Source organism: Lepisma saccharinum, chromosome 1 (assembly GCF_977018435.1).
Source record: "Lepisma saccharinum chromosome 1, izLepSacc3.1, whole genome shotgun sequence".
Taxonomy (NCBI): Eukaryota; Metazoa; Arthropoda; class Insecta; order Zygentoma; family Lepismatidae; genus Lepisma; species Lepisma saccharinum.
Genome location: NC_139229.1, coordinates 216,707,792 through 216,719,220, shown reverse-complemented (window position 1 = coordinate 216,719,220; position 11,429 = coordinate 216,707,792). Strand labels below are relative to the sequence as shown.

General features: G+C 36.6%; 1 long non-coding RNA gene across 1 annotated transcript; it reads left to right on the top strand.

Moving 5' to 3' along the window:
* Nucleotides 1–7,025: 7,025 nt before the first annotated feature.
* Nucleotides 7,026–11,074, top strand: LOC145991863 (uncharacterized). The gene is made up of 3 exons (XR_014442102.1): nt 7,026–7,065; nt 10,393–10,441; nt 10,990–11,074. It is a non-coding gene; the product is annotated as an uncharacterized LOC145991863 (long non-coding RNA).
* Nucleotides 11,075–11,429: the final 355 nt, after the last annotated feature.

Genomic DNA, 11,429 nt, shown 5'->3' with positions numbered 1-11,429 from the left:
CATATATCGTTAGGATCAAAATAGATTCAGATAATATTTGTAGAGGACTAGGCTTCTGGCATTTAAGTAATGCATTGATTCAAGACAAGGAATTCATAGTACGTTTTCAAGAAAAATGGAAGAGGTGCTCAACAAAGACTTATAAGACAAATCTTGTGGACTGGTGGGATAGTTGCTTTAAAGTAGAATTCCAAAAACTTTATAAGAATTATGGAAAACAAAAATATCAAGACAGAAATAGTATGTACAATTTTTACTATAGTGTTTTGCATGAATTAAAATATCAAGTATTGCAAGGTAAGTCAGTACAAGATAAAATTAATCATGTTTAGGCGATATTATTAGGATTCCACAGAAATAAAATAAAAGGTATTCAAGTAAGAAGTAAGGTACAGCCCTTTGATTAAGGAGAAACAACCACATTATATCATATAAAACAAGAACGAAATAGAGGTCAGAGAAAAATTATAAACAAAATTAAAAACAAACATGAGATAGAAATTATAATGCAATCTGAAATTCAACAAGTAATAAAGGAACATTTTCAACAAAAATTTGAAACAGAAACGATCGACATAATAGATGACAACATAATAATAAATAATATACCCACAATACTTCAGGATGAAGATAGAAATATATTAGAAAAGGAGTTTACTCAGGATGAAAAAACTAAAGCGGTTTTAAGTTTACGTGGAAATGTATCACCAGGTATCGATGGTATTACTTGGTGCGTACTGAAAGTCGTGATCAACTTTTTATTTCAGACGTAAATGTTCACGTAGAGCGATGCGCTGTATAAGACAGTTAGAACCATCTATTGTGACAACATACACTTGAAAGTAGGGTGATCGGCGCAGTACGTATGCGCATTAGCGAGTAGCGAGTAATGGATCCGTTTGACACGTCGTTTCGCCAGCGTGCAGTAATTGAATTTCTGTTGAAGGAAGGTGCATCGGCATCAGATATCCACCGCCGATTGCAGGAAGTGTATGGTGATCAGTGTATGGCTGCCAGTAGCATCAGGCGATGGATAAAACATTTTAGAGGTGGAAACACAGACATCAGTAATCTCCCTCGCACAGGCCGCCCGAGAACTGCCTCGAAGAACAGGAACGTGGCTCGCGTCCAGGAAATCATCCAGGGGAACAGGCGTGTTTCGGTTAGGGAACTTTGAGAAAACTTCGTCGTGCTATTCGTGAAAAACGTCCTGGCAGGGATAGTGTTATCCTCCAACACGACAATGCCAAGCCGCACACAGCACAGCTAACGAGGGATGAAGTTGCCAGATTTGGGTGGGAACTCCTTCGACATCCTCCCTACAGTCCAGATCTGGCTCCTTCTGACTTTCACTTGTTTTCTTTTCTGAAAGAACACATGCGGGAAAACACATATGACACCAACAAGGAAGTGGAACTTTCCGTTAGGAGAATACTCAGACGTGCGCGAACGGAGTTCTACAACAGAGGAATTTTCAAACTTCCAGAACGTTGGCAAAAATGTGTCGATTTAGATGGTGATTATGTTGAAGACTAATAAAGGTATGTACTTTAACAGGCATATATTAGATTCTGTTTTGTACAGTTTACTTCCTTCTTGTAACATGTTGATCACGACTTTCAGTACGCACGATACAAGTGAAGGTTATAAAAAGATATGGCCTACTATAGGATCCACAGTAACTAAGTGGGTTCAATAGGTATTTCACAAAATTGAGATAAGAAAAATTGTAGTACTGGAGTGACTGTTTTAATACCTAAGGTAAAGAAACCGATAACAATTAATGACTACAGACCAATTAATCTAATGCATGTTGAGTATAAAATCTTAACGAAAATAATATCAAATAGGTTAAAACCATATATGTAATTGTTAGTAGGTAACACACAATATGGAATGTCAAGTGTTGGCACCATACACCAAGCATTAATGATAACTAGAGATATAATAGCAACATATGAAGAGAAGAATGACACTGACGCAGCTATTTTCACGCTTGACTTTGCATCTGGATATGATTATGTTAGCTATAAATACTTAAAATTAGTTTTACACAAACTTGGGTCTGGTGACAAATTTATTAGTTGGATAGAACTAACTATTAACTAGAAATATATATATTAAGGTACTTGTTAATGGGTTCCTAACATCGACAATACAGGTGAAAAGAGGAGTCTTACAAGGATCCCCGTTAAGTTCATATCTGTTCATGTTATCGTTATCACCTTTTCTGAACATAATTCAAACAAAATTGTCATCTCTGAGATATTGTGAAAATAACTTACATGTATGTGGGTATATGGACGATGCAACAGCCTTCATTAACTCGAAGACTGATTATGAGGAAGTTATAGTCTGTCCAAATGAATACATGCAAATATCAGGTGCAAAAATTAATTATAAAAAATCGTGTTTGTTACCACTGGGAAAGCAAACAAACTTAACATATGCATGTGAAATTGTAAATAAAGATAAAGTAAGAATATTGGGGATAGTTTATCAGAATAAATTACAATCGACTATAAATATAAATTTTGAAACAATAATAAATAACATACAAGGTTTGATTGAAACCAATGTGTTAAGAAATTTATCGCTTATATCACGAGTGCTTTATTTAAACAGATACATATTCGCAAAAGTTTGGTTTGTTGCAGAACTCTTTCATTTGTCAAGAATCTTTGCAACACGTTTACGATCGCTAGCTACGTATTTCGTGTGGCAAGGTCAGGTTTTCAGAGTGGCTAATAACACTGCAGTGCAACAGCGAACAGCAGGTGGATTGGGACTAATGTACGTGGAATGGATGCAGCGGGATTGTTCAACACGCTTAATCTACATATGCTCATACAATAACCAGATAGCTAGACAGCGATGGTGCTACGATCGATCCTCAATAAAATTCCCTTGACCTTGACAATGCACACAGTAGCTATCCCGAGAAACTTTGTTTATCTTTTACCATCTTTTGCAGAATGTGTGTACAGACTGGGAGCAGGAAGTACGATTGACTTGTATCTCCAGGAAAGCATGTGATGCTGATCACATCACCCCCACTCATGAAGGAGTGGTGCTAAACACAGGGGAACACTTTACCTTTTATTTCTTTCTACACTACAGATGAAGATGGGTTTCCCTACAATAATAACCTTCCTTGTATCAAAATTATCATGACTCTTGTCTTCAGACTAGTGTATTTTTATTAAACTTAAAACCGGGATAATTGAGTCTCTCGAAAATATCTCTCAAGAAAAGAACTTCTATGGGAAAACCGAGATGTCTGGTCAATACCTAACCTAAAACCAATCTTGTGTTATAAAAGTTTAGAAGACGGCGAATGTTAACATAATACAATGAATAAAATAAAATAAATGCACAATAATAATTGACCGTGGAAAACCTATAAAAATATACAACTGACATAAACATTGAAAATGAAAAGGGGGTGTAAGGGGTGACCCTTACTGAAGACCCACAAGTGTCTCTTCTACGTAGTACACTCTGGACAGGGAAGCTCTGGTCAATGGCGGATCCAGAAGTTACAGTTAAGGAGGGCCGAATTTTTCAATCTGGTACCTCACCTCACCGAGAATCAATTGTAACCTACACTGTTTTATATGAACATTAGGACTGTAAACAGGAACCCAGCTGACTTCCATGTTCTAGAGAATTTATTGTTTTGCAAAAATATAGTCCAGGGCTGGATTAGATGGTATTATTGTATGTCTTTATCAGTAGCGACGATTGGGTGCCAAAACTGGGGAACAAGGGCAGTTTATTTATTTTTGATAGACAAGGCTTAGCGTTAAGAGGCCAGGGTGCGGTTGCAAAGTGGGCGGCCACTGGTCTTTATCGTAATTCCTCCCATTGCAACTGTAAATTGAACGACCAGATATAAGGAGTAAAGTGAATATTCAAAGAAAACAAACTATTCTCTTAAGGGGTCTCGGGTTCAATGCCTTTTGAGGCATATTGCAAATGCAATATGTAGTCTAAATGCAAACTGTAGGTCCAGTTCCGTTAAGGATCTTGAGCATAAGTGGACTTAAATATGTATGAGCCTGTTAAGCTTTGTGAAAAAAGATAGAACATTTGGGTCTTCAAAAATATTAAGCATAATTATACCGCGTGAGGCACCTAAAAGTACCACCTGAAATAGCGAAGAAACCAGAAACAGTAGCGATGTGAGGTTTGCGGGAAACAATAATATCAAATGGGGCTCGTAGATCGGAGGTATGGGGTGGGTCGAAAAATATCGACAAATGGGGCATCTGGAGCAAAGTCATATTTTTTTAAAATGGAACGATATACAATAACATGCATAATATAAAACAGCACACGCAGAGAAACACAACGCCGTTGGTCTCATGCATCTACTGCACATAGGAACGAAGATATGGCCATGTGGAAATATGTAAACAAACTAACAAGTGGCCCACTTAACCGTCAGTACCACGGCATGTAAGACTTCTCAGGTGCCTTACAGAACTGCCTTTACGCAGAGCAAGTTTTGATAGCAGGTCCACGAGATCGTGTTAGTTCATAGCAAGCAGTCGTAGTGGTAAGAGCGAAGATTATGGTGTTCACAAACATAGAAAAAGCGGACATGATCCTGATTTATGGGGAATGCCGAAAGAATGCCTCAGAAGCCTACCGTGTGTACGCAGAGAGATATCCGGACAGACGACAGCCATCTCGACGTCTGTTTGGTAAGTTATTTATTAAATTAAGAGACACCGGAAGTGTAACACCACGAGCACGTGTGCGGAACAAGCCAACTACAGGTGAGGCAGGTGCAACAAATGTTCTCGCCGCTGTTGCTGTGAATCTGCACGTTAGCTCCCGTGAAATTGCCAGGGATGCTGGGATCAGTCAGCGAAGTGTATTGCGCATTCTGCACGACACACCCGATTTGTCACGTATCCTCTTCACTGACGAGGCAACTTTTACCAATCATGGAAATGTCAACCTAAGGAACATGCACTATTGGTCGGTGACAAATCCACATTGGCTTCGCCAAGTGCAGCGCCCATGGAGTGTGAACGTGTGGTGTGGTATAGTGGGTGAACATCTCATTGGCCCATTTTTATACAAGGGACACTGAATGCTGACCGATACATACAGTTTTTACAACATGAACTGCCTGTACTATTGGAGGACATACCACTTCAGACAAGGAGGGAAATGTGGTACCAACATGACGGGTGCCCAGCTCACAGTGCAAGACGCGCTACAGCATGTGTGGAAAATACATTTCCAAATCGTTGGATTGGACGTGGAGCGCCTGTCAAATGGCCGGCTCGTTCCCCAGATTTGACACCGTTAGACTTTTTCCTGTTGGGAAAGCTGAAGGACATTGTCTACCGGGATGTGCCAACAACTCCAGAGGATATGCAACACCGCATTACTGCGGCCTGTAGGGACATTCCCTACGAGATGCTACATTCTGTGCAACGATCTTTGCGTGGGCGCCTCGTTGCCTGTATCGCAGCTGACGGCCACCACTTTGAACACACACTTTGACAGGTTTTCGCTTCTTACGCAGTGGTTCTTCGACATACTGTCATGGTCATTTTCATTGTGCTGTAACACTGTCAAATACATGGTGCTGACGATGTCTACTGTATTTTTTCTTCCTTTAACACGTTCTGTCTTCATCTTGTCCAATGGCTTCCGACATCTCATACTTGTACATGCCGTGGTACTGACGGTCAAGTGGGCCACTTGTTAGTTTGTTTACATATTTTCACATGGCCATATCTTCGTTCCTATGTGCAGTAGATGCATGAGACCAAAGGCGTTGTGTTTCTCTGCGTGTGCTGTTTTATATTATGCATGTTATTGTATATCGTTCCATTTAAAAAATATGACTTTGCTCCAGATGCCCCATTTGTCGATATTTTTCGACCCACCCCAATACCTCCGATTTACGAGCCCCATTTGATATTATTGTTTCCCGCAAACCTCACATCGCTACTGTTTCTGGTTTCTTCGCTATTTCAGGTGGTACTTTGAGGTGCCTCACGCGGTATATCCAAAAACCTGGCAGCGATGTCCACCCTATCCATTCTGTGGATCCGCGCTGGCTCTGGTGTCTGGATACAAGTACACGGACAATACGATCCCCCGTGGGACTCGTGTTTTGTTGTTCCTGTGTGTTTGTGATTGTCCTTTCTCCCTTTCATCTTGTCATCCATCATCATTAACCAAAAGCGAAGTAAAATAAATAAATTCAATGAATCGATTGAAAATTTAAAAGAATATGTTTAAAATAATCACATTTAATAATTGTCAGTTTAGTACTTTATAGGGATACTGATCTGTCTTTCTGGTTAACTGTAATGATCTCAAAAACTGATGTAATAGGGAAGCATGGCACATTAATGCCCTACCCATGATTCGAAATTAGGTCTCTTGATTCGTACTCGGTCTACTAACAACTATGCAAAGGAGACAGAGACAAAGAAAACGACGCCCTTATTATTTCAACATAAAAATGTGTTGTTAGTTCTGACAAAGAAAACACATGATAAAATAGGTATGTTAGTGAGATGAGGAAAACGGAATATGGCACGGAAAAGCGGCAGTTAAGAAAGCTGATACATTGCAAGATATGGTGTTCTAATCCATTTTCTCATGAAGGTGAAAAGTTGCTCCGTGATGTAGTGGTTAGGACATTGAATTACTAAGTCTACTTTCCTATTGTTGATGTCCATGGTATAATATTCATTGCTCTCTCGCTCATTTCACAAAAAATATTTTTAATAAATCAATGTAAAATACTTATCACTACAAGTTTAATTGATTTTATTATGCTGTGGCTGCAAAATGTCGCAACAAATCTCTCCTCTGCAGTTCAGGAATTTTTGTAGCTAAACATTATCCGGACGAAGGGATCCGCAAAAAGAGAATCGATTTCTAGGGAAGAATGAAACGTCAAAGGGAAACAGTAGTTTCTTTTAGTGGTCAGCTTCCTGGCTGCATTGGTATAAACGGAGCCTCCATCCACTCACTGATCACTAACCAATTGAACTACCAAAGAAAAAAATGGCCTTCAAGAACGTGGTAAGAGATAATTTCAAACATGTATTTTAATATATAATATTCTAAGTTGGAATATTCTTAACCTGTAAGTGTGAACATAAATAAATATACGTATTCGTAAGTAATGTATGTGTGCATTTTACACATATATGGATTAACTAACTAACTAACTCCCTAGCCTTCTTAAACCCGAAGGTTCATGGCTGCAGCAACACAGGCCTTCCATCTTTCCCTATCTTGAGCAAGATCTATATACTTTTTTCCATCTCTACCGATTTCCCTTAGGTCCATCTCAACGTTGTCCCTCCATCTTCGTCTTGGCCTTCCTACAGGTCTCTTACCATCAGGTTTCCCAACAAGAATCCTGTAAGCTCCTCTTTCCTCTCCCATTCGTGCCACATGGCCTGCCCACCTAAGTCTTCTTGATTTAATTATTCTAATAATATCTGGACATGAATACAAATTATGTAGTTCTAAATTATGTAACCTTCTCCACTCACCTGTTTCCTCATCCCTTTTAGGTCCAAATATTTTCCTAAGGATCTTATTTCCAAATACTCTCAATTTATGTTCCTCTTTCAATATAAGGGACCAAGTTTCACATCCATATAATACTACAGGCAAAATTACTGTTTTGTATATTTTATCTTTTAGTTTCTTAGATATTAAACGAGAAGACAAAAGTTTATGAAGAGAGAAGTAACATGCATTTCCTGAATTAAGCCTACTCTTTATTTCCTCTTTAATATAATTTTCATTTGTTAATATTACTCCTAAGTATTTGAATTTGGAAACTGGTTCAAACGAGTTGTTATCAATAATTAGATTTTGATTATTACCTAACACTTGGTTTCGGCCTGTAAGCATATATTTAGTTTTCTCTTTGTTAACTTCCAAACCTATCTCTTTAGCAGTTTTGAAAAATATTTTAGCATTATTCTTAATTCTAATCACATCATCCCCTAGTAAGTCTACATCATCTGCATATGCTAACAACTGAGTCACACCATTTAATTTTAGTTCTTCTTTAGTTTCTTTTACCTCCTAACAGCATATTCTAAGGCAAAATTAAAGAGCAATGGAGATAATGCATCTCCTTGTTTTAACCCATCATGAATTGTAAATTTGTCAGACATATTAATACCTACACGAATTTTACTTTCTGTTTCACTGGTGCATATTTTTATCATACTAACAAGGTATTCCAAACTCTACTAATATATTATATAATTTATCTCTTTTGACCGAATCATATGCTTTTTTGAAATCAATGAATAGCTGATGGACATTTTGATTATATTCCCACTTTTTTCAAGTGTCTGTCTGATGTGAAAAATTTGATCTGTAGTTGATCTGTTACGTTTAAATCCACATTGATAATCACCTATAATTTCATTAGCATATGGGGTTAGTCTTGTTAAAAGAATGTTAGACAATATTTTGTATGTTGTTGAGAGTAGAGAAATTCCACGGTAATTATTGCAGTTCATTTTATCACCTTTTTTAAACACAGGAACAATTATGGATTCTTTCCACTGATGAGGGATTTCTTCTTTATTCCATATTAAACAAATTAATTTATGAATTTGACATATTAATGAATTTCCACCATATTTAATTAACTCAGCTGGTATTAAATCAATGCCAGGTGCTTTGTTATTCTTTAGCCTTTTAATAGCATCTTTAACTTCAGTCAAGTTAGGTTCTGGAACTAAAGGTTCTGCTGTGTGTACTTCATTTACTTCTGATTTATCTCCTACATGGACATTTAAAAGGTCATTAAAGTAGTTCTTCCATCTATTTAGAATATCGCTTGGGTCAGCTAGAAAATCACCGTCTTTATCTTTTATCAAGTTTACTTTAGGTTGCCACCCCTTTCTAAAGTCATTTACACCTTTATATAGATCTCTGATATTTTTATTTTAGCTGTTTGTTTCAATTTCGATAATTTTGGTTTTCAAGTAATCTCTTTTTTTACTTCTAAACGTGCGGTTAACTTCTCGCTTTATTCTATTATAATTGTTTAGATTTGTATCATCAGAGTTATTTAACCACCTAACTCTAGCCTGATTTCTTATTTCTATTAGATTATGACATTCATTATCAAACCATGGCTTACTTTTTCTTGGTTTATGGTATCCTATACTTTCTTTAGCTGCTGATTCTATTGCATTACGTATGTGCTCCCAACCCCATTTTGATTAATACAATCACGGACCTCTATATTCGTGAATATTTATTATTATTTTGTCATTTATTTCCATTAAATTTTCTAATTATTTTTTGTTCTCCAATATTTCATTGAATTTAAATTATTTAAGTAGTTTAAGTCCATTAAACAAGCGTCATTGGGCAGGTTATACTTCATATAAAATCATGAAAAGATGTTTTTGATAAACAGGCGAGAATAAACGTTGCCTACTTCCTCTAATGAATTAAATAAATAGGTCCGTGATTGTATTAATCAAAATGGGGTTGGGATTATTAATAATCAGAATGTTCGTTCCTATTCTGCTGGAATATTAACTGCTCTGTCCAACCGAATTGATGATAATAGTACATAGGAAAGTCATGTGGATTTTAAGAATGTTGATATTGTTAGGCATGCGGTAATAGTCTACCTAATAACATCATTATTTAATAATAAATTAACAAACCGAATACTTTTAGAAGGACAGGTGTTAGAAACAATATGAACAATTAGGGGCTTAATTGTATCAATTTATATTTAGTTGCATAATAATTAGAATGCGAAGACTTCTAGAATATTTACATTCTATATTATGTTTTCACTTAAATCAATATTTGAAGTCTGAATTCTAAGCAATATATTTATTTCCTGCTGAGTTTTTTACATTTAATATTTAAAATATGTATATCACTAGAGTTGGGATACTTAACCATATCATAATGTTTTAAATTCGTTTAATGTTGTTTCGAGCATAATAACTCATTCATATAGTGGAACCACAAGCAAAAAATCCTGCGCAGAACCACATCGCGCCAGCGGGTGTGGGAATGGGCAGGGTGAAGGAACATTCAGAGCAGCCCACGCTAGTGTTGCCAAGGCTATTGATTTCTAGGGAGAATTCCTTAATGAACTATTGCTATGGAACCTCCAACAGCCTGCTCAAAAACACGATTCTTGCTCATCTTACTTGAACATGGAGGTGAGATGTAGAGTTGAAAATTATGATTGTTTTTGTAAAATATAACGTTTGGAGTATTAGACAAGAATCGGTCTTTCTCTTGTTTAAACTATACATAAATTTTGCTTACACATATAATATTAACAGTAATAATATAGAAGTTCAGGACACCAACAACAACCCTTCTTCTCATTTATAGATGTCCATCCTCGCTATTGCCTTGATGATGATCGTTGGATCAACCTACGGTTAGTACAACCTTAATATTATAAGTTGATTTTTTTAAGTGATTACTTTCCTTACGATTTATACGCATTTATCGACACAATTGAAAATGTGTCGATATTAGATGGTTATTCTCAAGTTTTGAAGAATCTATGTACGTGTTAAAGGTTTCATGCTTGTAGAACAATTAACGAGTTTCATTATGTGCTCATTCATAACATATTTTGGAAGCGAATAAATAGATTCCTATCAATACATTACAGTAATGATATATTCCACACATTTTTCTCTTAAAATATGTACAATTTGGAATTCATTTCTGTGTGTTAAAATACGTTGTATGTAGAATATTACTACATTTGTAACTGCATTAGTATTTTCTAAACATAGCTTCGCAACCACAACAAATTTAATTAAGTTGTAGATTAATAAAGTTATAACTTCATGTGAACAAACATGAATGAGAAAATTCTATATTTCATACAATTGTATTATTTATTTTATATGCAATCTGATATTTCTTCATGTATGTTATTTCTGGTCCGATTTTAATGTTTCTCTTGAATTCTAGCTGTAGGAATCACCGGAGTGAGCAGCCAGAACAACAACAAAATCGCCATCGCCACTCACCCTGTTGTTAGTTACGGTCTTTTAGGTTACGGATGATACGGTCTTGGAGGCTTGGGAGGATACGGTCTTGGAGATTACAGAGGATACGGTCTTGGAGCTTACGGAGGATACGGTCTTGGAGGATGGGGAGGTTATGGTGCTGGTCTTGGCTACGGTCTCGGCGGCATTGGATACGGATATTACGGTTAATTTAACATTCGACAACATTGTGAACTGCTTGTCGCCTATAGCCTTTAAACAATTGAAAATAAACTGATACGAATTGTTCAATAAGCCTTCATGTGTTCCGTAAATTATACAACCATAATAAAATTTGATTACAATGCAGTCTTTTACATTTTCTCATTATAAGGATAGAATATAACCTTGCATGATATCCGC